The sequence below is a fragment of the Erpetoichthys calabaricus genome, chromosome 2, assembly GCF_900747795.2.
Source record: "Erpetoichthys calabaricus chromosome 2, fErpCal1.3, whole genome shotgun sequence".
In the NCBI taxonomy this organism is placed as follows: Eukaryota; Metazoa; Chordata; class Cladistia; order Polypteriformes; family Polypteridae; genus Erpetoichthys; species Erpetoichthys calabaricus.
In genome coordinates this window covers 46418018-46434833 of record NC_041395.2, presented here as the reverse complement: position 1 = coordinate 46434833, position 16816 = coordinate 46418018, and the positions used below count along the sequence as shown (strand labels likewise).

The 16816-nt window shown below is 40.1% G+C and overlaps 1 protein-coding gene across 3 annotated transcripts in view; it reads left to right on the top strand.

Annotated features, from left to right (window-relative positions):
- The window catches only part of chl1b (cell adhesion molecule L1-like b), a 173576-nt gene that overhangs the window by 53706 nt on the left and 103054 nt on the right, over positions 1 to 16816 (top strand). For 2 of the 3 annotated variants that reach the window (XM_028793721.2, XM_028793720.2), the window contains exon 2: positions 4531 to 4654. The exons of the other annotated variant lie outside the window; for it this stretch is intronic. The gene's annotated coding sequence lies outside the window, so the exon portion shown is untranslated. The remainder of the gene's footprint in view (positions 1 to 4530; positions 4655 to 16816) is intronic. 3 annotated transcript variants of the gene reach the window in all.

Genomic DNA, 16816 nt, shown 5'->3' with positions numbered 1-16816 from the left:
TCATCTATTCTCTTAGTAGATGGAGGGCTCGCAAAATTTTTTCTGAAAAATATGTCTCAATATGGTATGTAAAATATACAAGGAAATAACACCAAACAGTTGTGTAGAAGTCCATCCTCATGTCAAGATTTCAGTGTCATTTTTCACCAGCTTGCTCATTGTCACATTTTAGGTTCGGATTAAAGCGAAATTTCATTTGCATGTCCTAATCAACATGCACCATATTGCCATTCTCCAGAGCTTTGATAAATATAACAGCCATACTGTGACATTTACTTCTTCCTTAACTGTGAAAGCTCAGAAACACAGTATACAGTGTTAGAAGACACATTAAGTTTAGTAAATTGTTGAAAAAAAGCAAAGCATCTTTCATTTCTGAATTTGGATATTGCAAATGAAAGCTTTGTACAGCAAGATTTTGTTCTGTCAGCCTCAGGTGCAACGCACAGAGCAATCCTGGAGTGGGTGCTCCATCCCTGTCAGACTGACTGTTTTCATTTTGAATTCTCACTCAAGCTAATGTGCAGTTCTTCGGGATGCACGACAAAGTCCACTTACTGTAGATGTGCAGAGAAGGTACAAACACCACACAGGTATTGACAGGGCTAGCAGATGAGGCACTGCCCCGCCATGCTGCTTCCCCATAACATTTCAAGTGGAAGAGAAATATCTTAATAAGAAAGACAAGTACAGGAAAAAGTAGGGTGAAATGACACCTTTTATTGGCTAACTAAATAGATTACAAATGCAAGCTTTCAAGGCAGCTAAGGCCCCTTCATCAGGCAAGGTCATTCACCGTACTTTTTCCTGTATCAATCTATGGCTAACACGGTACAACACTCTACTGCTAAGAAAGACAAGGAAAGGGTATTAATTGATGTGTATTAAAAATACAAATATATGTGAAATTCCTAGAGATAAAATGGAACAACCATGTTTGATTTTTCTGGATTTATACAACAAAAATGTAAATTGTGAAATAGCCATAATAGTCCAACTTATGACAGGAACTGGTTGCCCCAGGTGTGAGATCTTTTGTTTTATGTTGCATATAAAAAGATGAAATGGAAAATTACGAATGATTGATAGCAACTACCCTGGGACAAATACACTGTTAACTGGATGTAAATAGTCCTTAATTTTAATTAGTACAAAGCATGGTGGATAAAAATACATATAGCGATACATATTGCAGTAGTGGGCTTTTGGGGTTTATAAACGTTTCTGTAGGACTCCTTATCATTACAGGAGACAACACCAGTGATAACGTTAAAGGGATGGTTCAAAGTTGTATTGGCATCAAAGCCTAAAATTATAACTGCTTCATCATAAAGTGGACTTGAATAAATGTCTTGCAACAAGAGACAGTAAAACTTACTAATGTTGTCCATGATATTCTTAACAACAGCGACTTGGCATGCACTTAAAAATTACACTTTGCTCTGTTGCATCACGGCCTAGCTCTGTCGCACTTAGTAATGATAAGCAGGTGTATGACAACTCTTTCAAAAATCTAAGATTTTGCTTAGGTCAAAAAATAACATTTTATTGTCACATGCAGACAGTGCAATGATATTCCTGTCCTCATATTGACCAACACACACCACACTGCCACTGTTCTTGTCCAGCAACCTGAATCTCACTCCATGGGTTATGTAAAATATAACTTTATAAAATATGAATGAAGCAGATAAGTTTCCTTTCATGTACAGTTTGGCAAAATTAATTTCACCTGCAATATCACAACCATGAAACAAACTAAAAGGAGTTTTGGGATTTTTAAAGTGTTTTAGGGGTGGAAAGAAAGGAATATTGCTCTTTAAGGATTTGACAACACGTACCTCCCGTTTAGACCAGAAAAGAGTCTAGATGGTAAGGGTCCTAGGACATAATGTCTGCACTGGCCGGATACTAGTGTGCCAATGTGTTCTGAGATTAGTTGGCACAGAGTGTGATATAACAGGGTGGCACAGTGGTACAGCGGAACTGCCGATCGATTCCTGGCCATTGTGCCTTTTGTGTGTTTCCTTTGGTTTCCTGTTGAATTTCTCTAGGGCTGTCAGTCTCTTCTCACAACACAATGACTTGTACTTGAGTTGTGTGGGCGGCTTTCAGCTTCTGTTCCATGGGTGTGCATACGTTCTTGTACAGGCAAAGCTCCTCTTTGTTTTTCAAGAGATGAAGACACCACTTTAAAAAGAAAAGCGATGAAAAAGCAGCCATCAGAATATTAGTAGACATGCTAAGATCGTGGAGGAGATGGAGGGTTCGCATGAAAAAAATCTCAGCAATTTATATAATTCATTGACTTTGATGGTGGGTGTCAATGTAAACAAATAGGAGGATGGGGGGAAATGATAAAATATCAAATCAAACTTGTAAATATTAAACCGTTTATTCAGACTCAACCAAGGAATATCTACAATAACCTCAAGCTACGCTTGTAGCCATGTATTAAAATGATCTTATTTAGAATGTTAGCAGCAGTTGTGAAGTGGGTGTATTTGAACCAGTTGCTTTTAATTCTCTTGAAGCTCTGACCTAAATTTAAAACGTGGAATGCAATAAGCAGTGAGAGAGCTGAGTATGAGAGGATGCACTCTGCTTGCCGTAATACTTGCTTATTAAATACCTCTGTCAGATTTGACTGCTGGGACCTTCTAACTTTGTTCCTCCATCTTATAGTTTCAATGACCTTGTTTTTTGTTGTTTACATTAGGATTTTGTGGTAAAGTGAGGTCCGTGGTTCATCTGCATCTTTTTAAATAAATAATCGCCGCACTTGCGGCTTGATAGGAGGGGGCGTGGTAGCATGGTAAGAGCTGTTCCTGGGGCGCAATGCGGCCCACACTAATTGCACAGGTGTAGGATCATCCGTTAACCTAATTGGCTAATCGACACAGCTGTGCCACATCCCCATTTTAAAAGGAGAAGCGCGAGTGTGAAGAGGGGGAGAGGATCGAAAAGAAAAGACAGAACGGAGGTTACTGAGGGAAGAGGAGGAGGTAAAAAAAAAAACGGTGCGAGCGCAAGTGATCTTAACAGAGCAGGTTCATGAGAGAGAAGGCAGGCAGCTGGGAAGAGAGCCCCAGGGAAGGAGTGTGTGTCCAACACTCGGGGGGCAATTGGAAGTGGTTGCTCCAGCTGAGCTGTTACAAGGAGCAGGAGTGACCGGGAGTTTGCGTGGCCTGCCACAGAAGACTGGGAAGGCAGCAGGGGTCAAGGAGGCTTGGGAGGAGAGCCCTAGCGTGAGCAACATAACTGGTGGGGAGCCAAATCTTGGTCCACCAAGGAAGCCTGTTCATAGCCATGAGATGGCAGGCAACCGGACCTGTGAAAGGTCAGCTGCTCCTGTCGGTAAGACAACTCCACTGCTGCAAGGTCCGTACAGGAAAAGCAGAGGAACTGCCAGTGTTAAAAGAAGAAGGCAGCAGGCTTCTAGAAAGGACCGTTCCTGCCAGTGGATTATAACCTTGTTTTAAAGAAGACTTGGTTTGTTTTTAACCTCCACCTTTTCACCTGTTTTTATGGATTATTTATTTATGAATTTTGCGGCACTGCACTTTCTTTTTGGACACTAATTTGTTTGAGAATTGCTTTTAATAAAAGCGCTGAACTCTTTTGCACTTTCCCCTTGCTTCACGTGGTGTCCTTATTTGTGCAGCTCATCCCGGTCATGACTATTGATGGTGTCGGGTTCAAGAGGCTCCCAAATGAGAAGAGGGAGCCTAGCTCATGACCCGAACCATCATAGATTTCCAGCTCATCATAAATTAAAACAGACTCTATACAAGCTTTATGAAAAAGTGAGATATAAAGTTACAATTCAAGCTAAAAAGATGCAGCTTCCCAAGACCAATGACATGTTGTCATCCATTTTTGTTGACTGTATCCATGTTTTTTCATAGAATATGATGGAATATAAACCTAAGAATTTTAAAAAAGATTTTTATTTGCCTTGTTTTTTGAGAAAGTTTGAGAAAATATTAAGCACTATCTCCTAAATAGATAGATTTTTAATACTCAAAGAGCCCCTAGTTTGAAGATCAAGGTGAGGTTGTAAGCACGTTTCTGACTTCAAAACTGGTTCTTCATCTGTTAAGACACCCCACATTTTAAAGTTGAATTGTTCTGAATATCTAGCAGATGTAGGCCCTAATATTTAGCTTTTTGTGGCTTTATGCACAAAACTAACTCATTTCATATTTCCTATTTCTTGATTTTTATTATTATGTCTATGAATGAATGTTAGAGCATACAAATATAATGAACGTTTTAAGAAGCGCAGACCATTCAATTCAAAATGGCTGTCGCTCCCTGCTCATTTTACTAGTTCATAATATTGACATGATTGAAGGTACCTAAAGAGAGATGTATTTGTTGTAAACAAATGTAGTTTTTGTTGTAATAAGTGTATCAACATTTTATACCTAACGACTGAAACTGGTGTGATAGTCACAAATCTGCCTGTAGTGCCACCAGGACTTAGTGCTCATGTCCCCTGACTTTGGTGTTTGTAACTCTCCACAGGAAATATAAGAGGTTTGCCTCTGCAGGACACCAGCTAGACTAAGGCTGACAGCTGAGCTCAGCAACAATTCAATGGCAGGAGGAAGAGCACTCAGATCTGGAAGAATATAAATGAAGCTTCAAGGTGAGCAGGAAGGCAGTTCAGTTTGCATTTTTGCATACTGTGCATTGCATTTATTCTGTTTGTATGTACTGTATGCTTGTGCACCAAAGCCTCGAAATACATTGAATAAAGTCTGACAAATTTATAAATTAGAACATTCAAACAACTGTGACGTGAACTGACCATTTGGACCAACAAGTTCATCCATCCTATTCGCTGATATTACCTTAAATAATATGAAGTCAAGATTTGAAGGTCCCTAAAGTCCTGCTCTTCACCACACTACTTGGCAATTTACTCCAAGTCTCTATGGCTCCATCCACTAAGAAGTACTTTCTAACATTTGCACAATATTTGCCCTTAGCAAGTTTCCAACGGTGTCCAGTGTTCTTGTTGTAAAAATTATTTTAAAGTAACAGCTGGAATACACTTTATTAATGCCCTTCATAATTTTAAAAACTGCAGTCATGTCACCTCTTAATCCTCCTTCAATCCGTTGTCATAGTTCATACCTCATAATCCCAGAATCATCCTAGTTGCTCGCCTTTGGACTTTCACTTAAGCTGCTGTGTTTATATTTTTAATCTGGAGAGCAAAATACAATACATAGTACTCAAGGCTGGATTAAGACCCCCACAGGCCCCTGACTGAATTAACTCTTTAACAGAGAGTTGATCTTACTTTTAACAATGCAGCACTTCGTTAACCAACCCATTATGTCTTACTGTTGATTTTGGTGTAAGATCGCTTCATCGTCCCCTCCGACGGATCCCCTTTGGACATTTCAACATGCAGGTACTCATTTGTTTCGATGGGGAGGGGGAGTCCCCCTTGGTTGAGTCCCCCTTGGTCATTTCAGCTAACGAATATTTCATTGTTTTCCTGATTATATTTCTGAAAAGGCCCCTTGCTGTAATGGGCCCCTGGGTACGCACCCAGAACACCCTGATGGTAGATCCATCCTTGATAGTACTCCAGAAGAAGCCCCCTAGTGTATTATTATTCTGCTCTGTACTTGTAATATTTTTATTTTTATATTGTATTGAGGATTACTTGTGTTTTGTTCTGTGTATTGTATTGTATTGACCCCTTCTTTTTGACACCCACTGCACGCCCCAACCTACCTGGAAAGGGGTCTCTCTTTGAACTGCCTATCCCAAGGTTTCTTCCATTTTTCCCTACAAGGGTTATTTTGGGAGTTTTTCCTTGTCTTCTTAGAGAGTCAAGGCTGGGGGGGCTATCAAGCGGCAGGGCCTGTTAAAGCCCATTGCGGCACTCCTTGTGTGATTTGGGGCTATACAAAAATAAATTGTATTGTATTGTATTGTATTTAACCTAAGTATTGCCCATCTTGACTTGTACTCCACACATTATGCTATACAACCTAACATCCTATTAGCTTTCCAAATGGCTTCTTATACTGTCTTGATGTAGAGAGTGATAAGTCCACTATGATTCATAGACCTTTCTCATAATGTGGACTTTCAATTTCAGACCCCCAACTGTGTAATCAAATCTAACATTTCTACTTCCATTGTGTTTTTTACGTTCTACGATTAGATATTAAAGTCAAATGTACATGGACATTGGACATTGTTAGGGTTAGAGGAACTTTATTTGCATCATATTTACCAAAACAGCGGCCTTCAAAATTCTTAAAGGTATTGACAATTTGATACAGCAGAAGTCTTACAGTTAATTAATTATATATTCTGGGACACCTAATGGAGTGAAGTTTTTGGTCATTGTTGGTGTGTCCATCTGGAGCCCACCATATTTTTTTATGGTTAATTTTGTACGCATAGTATATAGTAGTATTGTCATGCATACAGCATACAGCCAAACTCAGCCTACTGATGTCCCACATTAGCTATAGACATATACCAGGGGTCTGCAACCTTCACTATCAAAAAGAGCCATTTTGCCCCCCCCTTCCTCCAAAGAAAAATAGTCTGGAGCCGCAAAACATAACACAGCTTATAAACTTTTAAAAGTTTTAATCTTTTTTTAGATTTTACATGTTACAACACGGAATACAACAAACAGAAGTGCAGTGTGCATGTGTAGGGCTACTTTGAAATAAATTAAACTGAACTATGCAGGCCTATTTGGGTCCTTCCTATACCTGTGTAAAATTAAAATAAAAACTAGCCCACTTTAATATAAATAAAACATTTAGCTGTAGCTTAGCAGCTTTAAAAAAGTAAACATTAAATTCCATTTCAGTGTGCTGAATCAACTGAAGCACCTGAACATACAAAAAAACCTACATCAGCTCCGGGTCCCGAAATGAATGTGTTTTGTTTTTCTGAAAAATAATAGCTTATTAAATGCTATTGTTGTCACCTGTTTAAAATGACTTCTGTTTCTGAAGTTCGCTGCTGATCATCTCTATGTCGGGGCTGTACAATGTGACTTTGACCTTCACACAGGACTGCAGGCTCTCATGTGTGAGGCGGGAGCGATATTTGGACTTTATGAAGTTCATGCTTGAGAAAACTTGCTCACTTAAGTATGTTGAGCCAAAGATGGACAGGACTCCAAATGCATATTTTTTCATGTTCATATACGTTTCGGGAATGGCACTCCATGTGTCGAAAACAAATTTGTCGGGTTTGGGGAGGTTTTCAATATCACTCCATTTGTGCTCTTTAGCGAGAGTAGCCTTCTGACGGGTGACTTCTTCAAGATCCGCTGTCAGGCATTTGAACTTGGACACCCATTAATCTTTATCTGCTATGTCGTCCAGTTCAATTTCTAGATCGGGCTTACTCCTGTGAATGCGGATGTGTTCAGCAGGGATGGGTCGATGTCCAGGGGTGTGACAGGGAAGGAGAGAGAGTGTGTTTATCCTTTCTGAACTCACTGAATCTTTCTCTAAATGCAGCTTGCATTTTCTGAACAATTTCCCGTTTGTTTTTAAAGTCGGAGAATAGATGTTCTGATATTTTTATGAACGATTCTTTCATGTATTCTCCGTCTGTGAACGGCTTACCCCTCCTTACGATCTGTTGAGCTGCCACAAAACTAGCGGCTGTAGTTGACTGTGGAGAAGTGATCCACTTTTTGAAAGTATGTTTGCTCTGTTCAGCTTTCCGTTGCAGTTCTGAAATTGCTCTCTTTCGCTTATCTTCACTTGGGTATTTTTCAGTGAATGCTGAGAGCTTGTTTTGAAAATGTCTTTCAACGTTACATTTTTTGTTGTTCGATAATTTATCGCCACATATTAAGCACACCGGTAAGCCAGCGTCGTTGGCGGTGAAGGCAAATGCTTCTGTCCACGCAGAATTAAACTCTCTAAATTAGATGTTAAAATGTATAACAGTAGTAGTAGTAGTAAATAAACATATATATAAATACAAGTTAAATTAAGAAATTGCCATTATTCATTTTTATGGTTTTTATTTTTTTGTCAAGGCCAAAGGGAGCCACTGCAAGGAGGCTGAAGAGCCGCATGTGGCTCCAGAGCCGCGGGTTGCCGACCCCTGACATATACCATTGTCATTTGTCTGCCATACTGTTTCACTTGGTAGCACTACATGCACCAGACCTTGTTGTCAATCTTTGCAGTAATATCATCAATATGTGGCTTTATGTATTTATTGGGAATATTGTTGATGGCATCTTGCAACTGGTTGTAGACTGCATCTTTCTCTCTATAATCAGTACCTTCAGTTGGCACATATATAAGGACCCACTGCAGTTTCCCTATCAGACAAAGATGGGAGTGGAGGATACAATTACAGTATCTGTCTGCTCCACAAGGCTTACTCTCACTTGGACAAAGTTGGCAGCACTGTGAGGATTATGTTTTTTTGATTTATCCAATGCCTTCAATACCATCCAGCCATCCCTATTAAGGGGTAAACTCAGAGATATGCAGGTGGATGAACCTGCGGCATCCTGGGTAATGAACTCTCTGTCAGGCAGACCACAGTTTGTGAGACTAAAGGACTGTGTGAGCAACACTGGAGCACCACAAGAAACAGTGCTCTCTCCTTTTCTGTTCACTCTGTACACCTCAGACTGTACAGTAAATATTACACCAGGTCATGTCACTTGCAGAAATCCTCAGATGTTTCTGCATTTATGGGGTGTATTGATAAGCGGGATTAGAGTGAGGAGGCAAGTCAGGTGAAGAACTTTAAAAATGGTCTGCATCCTAACATTAACAAAATCAAGGAATTGCTTATTGACTTTCACTGCACCAAAGAGCCTCTAATGTCTGGTGACTATTCAAGGAATGGATGTAAAGGTGGTCTGTTCCTACAAATACTTGGGGGTCCATGTCAATAACAGGCAGGACTGGTCTTGTATCACAGAGGAACTACAAAATAAAGGACAAAGCAGGCTCCTTTTTTCCTGAGGAGAGTTTAATCCTTTAATGAGAGTAGTGACATCCTTCACATCTTCTACAACTTTGTGATGACCAGTGCGATATTCTACTCTGTGGTGTGCTGGGCTGGCAACATCACTTCAAGGGAGGCCCACAGAATCAACAAAAAAATTAAAAGGTCAGGCTCAGTTATGGGGCACACTTTGGACCCCCCAGATGTCATACTGAAGGAGAGAATAAAAACAATACTGAGTGCCATTATGAACAAAGCTGTACATTCTCTCTCTGACACACTAACACTGAGGACTTTCAGGAAACAAATTATTAGTAGAAGTGTGTTAAGAAACACAATGGGGGCTCCTTTATACCAACAGCAATATGTGTGCATAATGCCTAACTGGGACTGACTACAAAATCAGAAGTTTTCTTTTTTTGTAGTCATTCTGCTTAGTATTTGAGAGGGAGGTTGCTGTTATTATAATATAATAATATATATTTATTTATTGAGCGTCTGTAAAAGTTCAAATCTATCTATCTATCTATCTATCTATCTATCTATCTATCTATCTATCTATCTATCTATCTATCTATCTATCTATCTGTGTCTTAGTATGTTGAGACATGAACCATGCCATCATCATGGAGCTTTCGATTGTCTCCCACCCAGTCACTGCCTTTGTTGTCTTTTTATTCCACACCATGCTAACACCATGTTGTTTGCCACATCCACAGTAAAAGATAATCTTGCAATTGCAGCACATCCTTGCCCCAGTCCACTTCATTTCACCAGATCTGCAATGTCTTATTGTCATTGTCAAATTCTCAAAAGGGCTGCACCAGCTTACCATTATAGTATAATGTCTGTATGCTCTATGAGCCAATTTGTGTTTTTATTTTATGTTAGAGTTTGTCATACCAGGAACTAGATTTTCTTTCCAAGGTTTTCCAGGTTGAACACCATCATCATCACACATACTGTATTTTGCTTACCTCTTATTGCTCTTACTGTACCAGTGTGATTTTAGTTTGCTAGGGTTGCTGGTCTAATACCCAACTCTTCTTTTTTTAATCAGGCTTCAGACCAGCCATGGCAGAGAACACCAATTTTATTTGTACTTTTGTTTATGTTTGCATCTTGATCTTCCTCTTCATTGAGTTTGTGGTTCCTGTTACTAAGAACGTTTTGATCTTTGCCAGACGTGTTTGTGCAGATTCTTGGGTGTGATATCAGGTGTTACCATCTTATATAAAAACGAAGGCTGCTTACATTTCTTTTCTCAACCTTAATTAAAAAAATGAAAGCATTTACCATCCAAAAAAAAAATGTAATCTGTTTAGTAACTTCAGGAATTAGCTTTCGTTCAGTTTGACATCGTGTTTGGTCTTGCTACCAAGTGTGTTTAAAAGATCAACTGTTTTGACAGCTTCTTTATGAAACTGTTCCCAACTCTCTTATTTCATATTGCCAATCTCTGCTTTATAAGCAGTGTATCCTTAATTAAAATGCTTCCTTTCTTAATTACTTGCTTCTTTTATGGCAAGATGTTTTGATATGCCTTGATTTTATTGTGAATAATAGAGAGTATGGCCTACTGTGAAAAGAAAAAAGGCAAAATTATATGAAAAATGAGACAGATGAATGAACTCACTTCATGATGTGCAACACACACACACAAAAATCAAATGTACCAAGCACAGAACTTTCCCAACATAATTCTAGGATTTTGCCAGTTAACTTTTACAGAGCAGTATCACTCATTTGTGAAATGAAATGCAAGGATCATGCCTTGACAAAAAAGAATAACATTTTCCTTACCTGATTGTAGTGAAACTGCGCACAAAAAAATAAAAAAATCATCTCTGTACATCAAAGTGAGTGATTTTTCTCAAAATCAATGTGCTTCTAATGTTTTGCAATTTTAATAACTGTAACAATATTCATTTTCTCTGAATAGACATAGACCATAGCACTTCATGTCCTTACAGCCAGACAGACCGACACACAGATAACCATCAATCTGAAACTGGCCAGGGGCTGCCTAAAATGTGCAAACTGGTGAAAACTCAAAGTTGCACAAACTGTAAGAGCATAAGAAATTTGACAAATGAGAGGTAAACCTTCAGTCCATCAAGCCTGTTTGTTAGCTAATACCTAATACCTCATCCAGAGTCTTCTTAAAGGTTGTTAAGGTTTCTACTTCAACTACGCGTCTTAATATGTTTGTTTCAGAGTTCCACAACACTTTGCGTTTAGAAGTACTTGCTGGCTTCAGTCCTAAATGCACTTCCCCTTAATCTCCACTCAGGTCCTCGAGTATGTGATTCACCTTCAAGCCTCAAGAACTCTGCTGGGTCTACTTTATCAGTGCCTTTGAGGATTTTAAATACCTGGATTAGGTCCCCACACTGTCTCCTCTGCTCAATACTAAACAGGTTTAATCCTCTGAGTCTGCTGCAGTACGCCATGTCCTTAACTCCTGGGATGCACCTGGTTGCTCTCTTCTGCACAACTTCAAGTGCTGCTATGTCTTTCTTGTACTGTTGTGACCAGAACTGCAGACAATACTCCAGATGTGTTCTCACTAGTGCAGCCTAACATCCCTTGACTTAAATTCAACAGTTTATCTGATAGAACCCTAACATTTCTTTGCTTTTTTATTTGCTTCTGTGCATTGCTTAGATGATGAAAACGTTGTGTCAACATAAACCCCTAAATCCTCTTTAGTAGTTGATTCCTGTAGGATGATGTCTCCCATCTTGTATTTATAATTGATGTTCCTTTTGCCCGCATATACCACTTTTCTATGTTAAACTGAGCTTTACAAATATTCACCCAATTCTGAAGCATGTCCAGGTCTATCTTTCTGCCTCCTCAGTACATAGCAGTCCTCCAATTTTAGTATCATCTACAAATTGCTCAAGTTTACTAACTATACTGATATATATATTATTATTCTAGATCAGAAAAAGTAGCCACCCCAAGACAGACCCCTGAGGGACACCACTGATGACCTTGGTCGTCTTAACTGTACTCTTTGTCTCCTGCCAGTTAACCGACTAGATCCAGTTTTGTAGATTACCTCGGATGCCTACAGCTTCTAGTTTCAGAATTAATCTTTAGTGTGAGATTGTATGAAAGGCTTTTTGAAAGTCTAAGTAAATTATGTGGCATGGTTCATTTTTATCAATTGTTGTGTTATAAGTTCAAAAAAATCTAAATGATTGATTTGGCAAAATGTCCCTCTCATAAACTCATGCTAACCATTACCAAACTTTATCACCAATGCTATACCATTAGGAAGAAAAGTTGCCTCAATGATAAAATGGATGTGAAGCCTCCAAAAGCTGCTGCCTAAGCAGGCCATGACGTTGTCTAATCCACCCAAAAGACTCTCACTTGCAGGGCCGTCTTAATGCATGGGCACGCTGAGCAGTGGCATAGGGACCCCATGCTATTCTATGTATGTTGTGACCTGCTGAGTGGTTGTGTAGGTAGGGGGCTCCAGTGCACTGCTTTGCCTGGGGGCCTATAATGCTGTTAAGATGGCCCTGCTCACATGAACTCAGCCAGGCCCCCGATACTACTACTGGTTTCAGGCGAAGCAGACCCTAAAAATGGAAAGCTGGCAAAATAACATAAAATGTATCAAAATATATCAAAAACACCACAAAGAAGAGAATGACCATAAAACCCTGGTTTGTTAAAATAAACGGCAAACAGGAATCTTTATAAATCAAGGATTTATTTAACAAAAACAGAAAAATACAAGGAAAAGCTCAAAAGAACAATATGAAGGACAAGGAGTAGCCTCAAAACACAATTTTAGCAAATAATCCCAAAATGTGATATCTAAAAAATCAGAATCTGTAATCAGAACCCAGAAATTAACAAATTAAGTATATGAACACAGAAGGTGATATTTAGGAATCTCCAGAGAAAACGAATGATCTGCACCTAAGCCTTCTCAGCTTACTTATATAGTCAGAGTGAGACCTTAGCAGCAGTGATGGGACAGCAGCACATTTAAAGAGACTGAATCTAATTGTCTAATTACAAATTAAATCAATCAAAATAACATAAAGACATGTAATATAATAGATCAACATGAACAAAAATCACAATAAAATGCAAATAACTTTGAAATGATTCATTTGTTTCAACAACAATATTGTTGCATGTTGTACACGTGTGTATGGAGCAGGAATAGGTCTGTAGCTTTTCACAGTCCTAATGACTGTTTCATTCAGATGAAATGATTCATTTTTGAATTGTCATGTCGTCAGACTTAAACATACTGACACACAGACACAGGCCTCACTCTGAAAGTGTTCACGTCTCTTGGTACGGATACCTCCTGTACTTCATTTGAATTTCACCTAACTGCTCAACCATTTTCTTCTTTTCAGCTTCCTACTTTCTCAGAAATCTCAGATCTTGTCTGTACGTCTAAGCCATCCACCTGTCAACTGGACCCTCTCCCCACAGTTCTGGTCAAAGCCTGCCTCACCTCTCTGGTCCCCCTTATTTCAGCTATAATCCACTCTTCTCTTACTACTGGTACTGTTCCTCCATCCATCATCCAACCCGCTATATCCTAACACAGGGTCAGTGGAGCCAATCCCAGCCAGCACAGGGCACAAGGCAGGATCAAATCCCCAACCAGCCCACCGCAGAACACACACATACACACACACACACCAAGCACACACTAGGGACAATTTAGGCCAATGCACCTGACCTGCATGTCTTTGGACTGTGGGAGGAAAGCGGAGCACCCGGAGGAAACCCAGGCAGACATGGGGAGAACATGCAAACTCCACACAGGGAGAACCCGGGAAGCGAACCCAGGTCCCCAGGTCTCCCAACTGTGAGGCAGCAGTGCTACCCACTGCGCCACTGCACCACCGTGCCGCGGTACTGTTCCTTCCTCTTTTAAAACTGCTGCAATAACCCCAATTCTGAATAAACCTGGTGCCGATCCTACTAATTTAAGTAATTTTTGTCCTATTTCTAATCAACCTTTTATTTCCAAAATTCTTGAAGAAATAGTAGCTATTCAACTTTATTTTCATTTATCTGAAAATAATCTATATGAATAGTTCCAGTCTGGTTTTCACCCTCTCCACAGTACAGAAACGGCACTTATAAAAATTACTAACGACCTCCTTATGGCAGCTGATTCTGGTTTAATTACTATTCTCATCTTCTTTGATCTGAGTGCGGCCTTTAACACTATTTGTCACACTACTCTTCTTAATAGATTCGATTGGCATTACCCACACTCCACTAGATTGGTTCAGATCCTATCTCAGGCCGTATTCAGTTCATTCAGCTTAAAACTTTCACATCCCAACCCACCACTGTTACTTCAGGTGTGCCCCCGGGCTCTGTCCTGGGGCCCCTCCTTTTCATTATTTACCTCCTTCCCCTTGGCAATATCTTTCATAAATATAGCATTAGCTTCCACTGTTGCGCTGATGACACCCAGCTCTATCTCACTAGCAAACCTACTTTTTCCTTTCCACCTTCCTTGTTTATTGATTGCATAGCAGAAATTTAATCCTGGTTTTCTTAAAATTTTCTTAAATTACATAGTGAGAAAACTGAGGTTCTCCTCATTGGTACAAAATCAACATTATCCAAAACTGATCACTTTTCATTTGTTATTGATAATTCGTCTGTCTCCCCTTCTCCACAGGTTAAGAGCCTGGGTGTCATCCTTGACAGTACTTTATCCTTTCAGTCCCACATCAATAACATCTCCTGGTCTGCCTGTTTCCACCTGCGTAACATTAATTGTAATCGCCCCTCCCTCACTCCCCACACCACTGCTATCCTTGTTCATAGCCTTGTCTCCTCTCGTTTGGATTATTGCAATTCCCTTTTCTTTGGTCTTTCTCACAAATCTCTTTATAAGCTTCAACTGGTCCAGAATTCAGCTGCCCACATCATTACTAGAACCCCCTCTAGTCACCATATCTCTCCTGTCTTGTAGCCTTCACTGGCTTCCAGTTCAGTTCCGAATTCAATTCAAAATTCTCCTACTAACTTTTAAGGCTATCCACAACCTTGCCCCTCCATATCTGTCCGACCTCCTCCATGTTGCCATTCCGCTCTTGTACCTTTAGGTCCACTTCCTCCATCCACTTGACTGTCCCCTTCATCTGTCTTACCACCATGGGGAGCAGAGCATTCAGTTTCTCTGCTCCCCAGCTCTGGAACTCATTAACTTCCAAGCTTAGAAACTTTGATTCATTCTCACTTTTCAAATCTAAACTTAAAACTCATTTGTTTAAGACTGTTTTTTCTCTTTGACTACATTTACTCTGTCTGATTTTAAATTTTGTATTTTTAGTTTTGTTTATAATGTGTGTTTCATCTATTGTTCGGTGTCCTTGAGTGTTTAGAAAGGCGCCTACAAATAAATAAAATGTATTATTATTATTATTAAGTCACGTTCAAGGATGCCTAAAATCATTGCAAATGTAAAGACTCAATGCTTTGCCTATACAAGTTTACATTTCCAGGATAAATATGCTATGTCAGCAGGGCAGATGTGATTTGCAGTGACCAGGTGAAGGACATGAAGCCAAAACAGGTCAAAACCGGGAAACCACAGCTCTGATGGGGATAGGTTGTCCAGGAAGAGCTTTATATACGTTGCAATGCAGTAATCAGGTCGCAGACTCCAAAGACACGCTCATTACAACCATCGTGTGTCCTATCAATGGATGTCCAATAGTGTGGTGAAATGATCAATTGCCTGTAAAAGAATAATTCTTATCAAAATGTAGGGAAAGTAAAATAATAAGACAGACTGAATTAGCTTAGTTCAATGAGTGTAACTCAATAAAAAGAGCAGCTGTAACAAATCTCTTTATTATAAAAATCATCTTACGACGATACAAGACTTTTTTCCTGCGGCGAGATGTGATCTTTGGAAGAGAGACCTTTTGAAGAGAGACAGAGAGACACTGTAACGTCCCACGACACGGACAAGTCACGTCATACTTACAAGCTTTGGAAGCAAGTCCCGTGATACACATGCAGAGCAGGTTAGAGAGAATGGAAGTAGGAAAATTCAAAAGTCTCAAAAAAATGAGGTAAAGATCGCATTAGCGCAAACAAATGGAAAATATTACTCGGTGAAATAACGGAACAGCGAAAAGAGATCGAATAGTGTTTGAGGATGTCTGGGGGAGAAGAGAGACAAGGCATTGAGACAAAAGGACAGCTGCTGTACAGGCTTTTAAACGTTTGAAGCGCCGCACGAAATGCAAAATATGCAGCATGGCAGCAGCAGCAAGCCAGCAGCTGACTGAGCAAAGAGGAGGTAAAAAAAAAACTATTTGTTTATCATTTGTGGTAAGCAGCCCGGACACAGACAGGCAGACACCGATGGTTCAAGCGCCAACACACGTTTATTCATTATATACACTATTTACAATGACACACACAACCCAGTGCACCTGCACCAATCACCCTCAAGTCCTGGCCTCTTTAACAATGCCTCTCATTCGGACCGCCTCCACTCCGAGCTCTGTTCTATTCCACCCGACTCCAGCTAATGGAGGGAGGCGGCCCCCTTTATGTTCACCCAGACGTAATCCAGGTGCCTCCCGATGAACTTCCGTTGGCACTTCCTGGTGTGGCGGACGTGCCGGCTAAGCACCCAGAAGCACTCCCAGTGTCCCTGGTATTCCTTCCGCCAGCACCTCCAGGTGTGGCGGAAGTGCTGACAGCCAGAGCTCTTCAGGCATCAGGACGCCCCCTGGCAGTGACCATGGGCCCCATAGGGTTGAGCTTGCATGCTCTGTTTCTGTGAGCCCCATACCAACCAGGGCGG